This window comes from Synchiropus splendidus, unplaced genomic scaffold (genome assembly GCF_027744825.2).
Source record: "Synchiropus splendidus isolate RoL2022-P1 unplaced genomic scaffold, RoL_Sspl_1.0 HiC_scaffold_21, whole genome shotgun sequence".
Taxonomy (NCBI): Eukaryota; Metazoa; Chordata; class Actinopteri; order Syngnathiformes; family Callionymidae; genus Synchiropus; species Synchiropus splendidus.
This window is the reverse complement of record NW_026527055.1, coordinates 2,063,487-2,068,712: the sequence shown is the minus strand read 5'-3', so window position 1 is coordinate 2,068,712 and position 5,226 is coordinate 2,063,487.

The window sequence follows — 5,226 nt, the reverse complement described above, 5'->3', positions numbered from 1 at the left end:
AAAGATCACCCGGAACCCGGAAATCAGACACGACCGGGAAGTTATCCTGACCCTGTGGATGCTGATCATTCATTGAACGGGTCGCTCCAACTGTTCAACGGTGAGAGCAAAACATTCAGTTCAATAAAAAAAAAGTATTTTAACCACAGTCTGTCGATGTATTTTATATTTAACTACCTATGTTTTTTGTTTTATTCAACGCCTGTGCGTATGAAAACAGACGATCAGTCAGAGGTCGAAGGAGTAGGGCACCCGCTCGTTGATTCTTTAACTCACCAGACGCCTCAGCTGATAGGAGGTGGGAAAAAACATTTTGGAGTGATAGTTTACGTTTCACTGCTGTATTTATTTATTTATTTTTTCACATGAAAACAGATACAAAGACAACGAGCACGCCACACCTTCTACCTGTCGCTTCAACACCAACACCAACACCAACGTAAGATACGAATCTCAATTTTTTTCAACACATCTCTACCGTTCAGTATCAGTTGAATGGTTGTATGTTCGCTATTGTGTGTGTGTGTGTGTGTGTGTGCGCGTACGTGCGTACGTGCGTGCGTGTGTGTGTGTGTGCGTGTGTGTGTGTTTTATCTGTAATGCGGTTTGTCTATGTTCCGGCTATGTGCTTTTAGACGGTGTCATTTTACTATTGAAGGTGTTTGAGTAACTGTTGCTGCTAAGCGTCATTGTGATTTTACTACTATGCTTTAACGACGACGGACACTAGAGGTCGCGATTACTATTTCACACTGTGCCTTAACGACGGCGACCACTAGAGGTCGGGATTACTATTTTACACTATGCTTTAACGACGGCGGCCACTAGAGGTCGTGATTTTACTAACTGTAATGTGCTTTAACGACGGCGGCCACTAGAGGACGTGATTTTACTAATTGTAATGTGCTTTAACGACGGCGGCCGCTAGAGGTCGTGATTTTACTAACTGTAATGTGCTTTAACGACGGCGGCCACTAGAGGTCGTGATTTTACTAACTGTAATGTGCTTTAATGACGGCGGCCACTAGAGGTCGTGATTTTACTAACTGTAATGTGCTTTAACGACGGTGGCCACTAGAGGTCGTGATTTTACTAATTGTAATGTGCTTTAACGACGGCGGCCACTAGAGGTCGTGATTTTACTAATTGTAATGTGCTTTAACGACGGCGGCCACTAGAGGTCGTGATTTTACTAATTGTAATGTGCTTTAACGACGGCGGCCATTAGAGGTCGCGATTTTACTAACTGTTATGTGCTTTAACGACGGCGGCCACTAGAGGTCGTGATTTTACTAACTGTTATGTGCTTTAACGACGGCGGCCACTAGAGGTCGTGATTTTACTAATTGTAATCTGCTTTAACGACGGCGGCCACTAGAGGTCGGGATTTTACTAATTGTAATGTGGTTTAACGACGGCGTCCACTAGAGGTCGTGATTTTACTAACTGTAATGTGGTTTAACGACGGCGGCCGCTAGAGGTCGTGATTTTACTAATTGTAATGTGCTTTAACGACGGCGGCTACTAGAGGTCGTGATTTTACTAACTGTAATGTGGTTTAACGACGGCGTCCACTAGAGGTCGTGATTTTACTTATTGTAAAGTGGTTTAATGAGAGTATACACTAGTGATTTACTATTTGTTTTTACGCTTTAAATGTTGATCCTTAGTAGATCCCTACATTTACATTCTGTTTATATTAATATCATATTAACTGCTATCCGAGGTCTTGCTTCTAGATTGTATTTACATTTGTGTTGTTGTCGGTATTCTGTTTCAGCTCTCCCCTCTGGGTCTTGGCCTTTGTGGGAGACATTGACGCCGGTTTCCTCAGTACCTCTGGATCTACTATCCGGACCGTTCCCTGCTGAAGACTCGACGTCGGCATCTGGGCTATCCGCACCTCCACAGCCACCGTCGCCGACACCATCAGCACCGCCAGCAACCACAGACAAGCCGCGGACATCGCCCCGGATACCAAAACAAAGAGAAAGAAATACTTGTGTGTGTGTGTGTGTGCGCGTACGTGCGTCCGTGCGTGTGTGTCTGCGTGTGTGTGTGTTTTATCTGTAATGCGGTTTGTCTATGTTCCGGCTATGTGCTTTTAGACGGTGTCATTTTACTATTGAAGGTGTTTGAGTAACTGTTGCTGCTAAGCGTCATTGTGATTTTACTACTATGCTTTAACGACGACGGACACTAGAGGTCGCGATTACTAATTTACACCATGCTTTAACGACGGCGGCCACGAGAGGTCGTGATTTTACTAACTGTAATGTGCTTTAACGACGGCGGCCACTAGAGGTCGTGATTTTACTAATTGTAATGTGCTTTAACGACGGCGGCCACTAGAGGTCGTGATTTTACTAACTGTAATGTGCTTTAACGACGGCGGCCACTAGAGGTCGTCATTTTACTAACTGTAATGTGCTCTAACGACGGCGGCCACTAGAGGTCGTGATTTTACTAACTGTAATGTGGTTTAACGACGGCGGCCACTAGAGGTCGTGATTTTACTAATTGTAATGTGCTTTAGCGACGGCGGCCACTAGAGGTCGTGATTTTACTAATTGTAATGTGCTTTAAGGACGGCGGCCACTAGAGGTCGTGATTTTACTAATTGTAATGTGGTTTAACGACGGTGTCCACTAGAGGTCGTGATTTTACTAACTGTAATGTGGTTTAACGACGGCAGCCGCTAGAGGTCGTGATTTTACTAATTGTAATGTGCTTTAACGACGGCGGCCACTAGAGGTCGTGATTTTACTAATTGTAATGTGGTTTAACGACGGCGTCCACTAGAGGTCGTGATTTTACTAACTGTAATGTGGTTTAACGACGGCGGCCGCTAGAGGTCGTGGTTTTACTAATTGTAATGTGCTTTAACGACGGCGCCCACTAGAGGTCGTGATTTTACTAACTGTAATGTGCTTTAACGACGGCGGCCACTAGAGGTCGTGATTTTACTAATTGTAATGTGGTTTAACGACGGTGTCCACTAGAGGTCGTGATTTTACTAACTGTAATGTGGTTTAACGATGGCAGCCGCTAGAGGTCGTGATTTTACTAATTGTAATGTGCTTTAACGACGGCGGCCACTAGAGGTCATGATTTTACTAATTGTAATGTGGTTTAATGACAGCATACACTAGTGATTTACTATTTGTTTTTACGCTTTAAATGTTGATCCTTAGTAGATCCCTACATTTACACTCTGTTTATATTAATATCATATTAACTGCTATCCGAGGTCTTGCTTCTAGATTGTATTTACATTTGTATTGTTGTCGGTATTCTGTTTCAGCTCTCCCCTCTGGGTCTTGGCCTTTGTGGGAGACATCGACGCCGGTTTCCTCAGTACCTCTGGATCTACTATCCGGACCGTTCCCTGCTGAAGACTCGACGTCGGCATCTGGGCTATCCGCACCTCCACAGCCGCCGTCGCCGCCACCATCAGCACCGCCAGCAACCACAGACAACCCGCGGATAGCACCCCGGACACCAACGTCGACTTGCGCCGCATCACCCCCTGACCAAACCCTGCCTCTACCCCGTGCCCCCGAGCGCTCTGTCACAGCTACCCAAGACAGACCCCACGCTCCAGTGTCGCCGACCCTATTAGCGTTCCATGATGCAACGGCTGTAAAACAACAGCTTGAATTCAGAGTACGTACGCTTGAACGTCGTCTTCATCAGAGTGAAATACAGAGTCGTCGTCTAGCACGTCAAGCGCGTCAAGCACGTAAATACCGCCGTTCTGCGAGAAATATACGTGAAGGTAAGATTAACAACCATTTCAACGAGTAATCAGCAGGGATGCATATGTCTTAAATATTATGATAATCGTTACAGAACTCATCTTTAAGGACGTCACGAATAAAGCGCTGGTGTCTGAAGTTCTGAGACTCCTAAAACAACAAGGACCTGGTGGTAACAGACGTCGTGGACTGATCTGACTGAAGTTCGACCCCAGTAAGGTCCATTTGGATCCTCATTATTTAAAAGCAGTGATGGGTGATTACGGTTTGAGGTTGCTGTTGCAATGCGGGTGATTGTGTTTTGAGGTCGCTGTTGCATCGCGGGTGATTGTGTTTTGAGACTGTTGTTTTGTTTATTAAATGTTTTTTAATTATTATTTTATTGTTATTGTTATTATTGTTATTACGCTATGGCCAACCATGATGGTTTTCCTTCCGGTTCTGACCCTGAATCCACACACAACCAGGACACTACACCACACCTCATTGACCAGAGTGCTTCACCAACACGTATGTTTCTGTCTCACTTGTTTGACAACGTGTCTGAGGAGGATGTAGTGCAGGTCTATGATCCGAGTATAAATGAAAACATGGAGTCAATTTTTTTCGGCGAGAGAGAGGATAACCGAATTTTAAATATGGTTCCTGCATCATCTCGTGAGGGTAGGGCTGATACCTCTTTAGACAATGGCGATCGGTTAGAAAGGTTTGTTGATAATCTGCAGACGACTGATTCAGGGACAACTGCTCTTGACCCTCTGGTAGATGTGTCTGACTCTAACTGTAGCGATGACAATGTTGATGATGACGGTGATTCGCTTCAGGAAGGATGTTGTATTAGAGGTACCGGTATTGAATCAGAAGTCATAGAGCCTTTTAACACCGATAGGATAAGAAGGGTGCTAACACGTCCTGCTGTACCGGACACTCCTGATTTAGCTACTTTCTACAGAGGTTGGATGCAACAGGTCAGGGAGTTGGCTGATGAAGCGCAGAGACTGGCAGATCGAGAGGATGTGGTTCAGCTTGAAGTGGTAGGTGAAGATGTTCAAGAACACGTTAATGTTGTGGTTGAAGGCGACGGTGGAAATATCTACCCTGCTTTTGAGGACCTCCTTAGCAACACAGTGCAATCTGACAGAGTCATCGCTATGGGTAAGAGAATTGAATTAACGGTCCAAATTGTACATATCCCTCGAGGAGGCGCGAAACGCAAGCTCGAGAAGACGCTGGATGCCAAAATTTTTGTTAAAAAAAGACGACATCTGTATGTAGTTGGTGGTGATGGAACCAAGCAGCTTTGCGTCGCAATCAGCCTTTCTTGTCTCCTTAATCCTAACCGTGCGTATCAAGATTGTGTTGAGTTGGGGAGGGAATTATTAAACAAAGCTGGTTTAGATTGTCAAACACCTATCATATTCACAGATATACCCCTGTTTGAACGGATATTGAGGCGTAAAATTGTTGT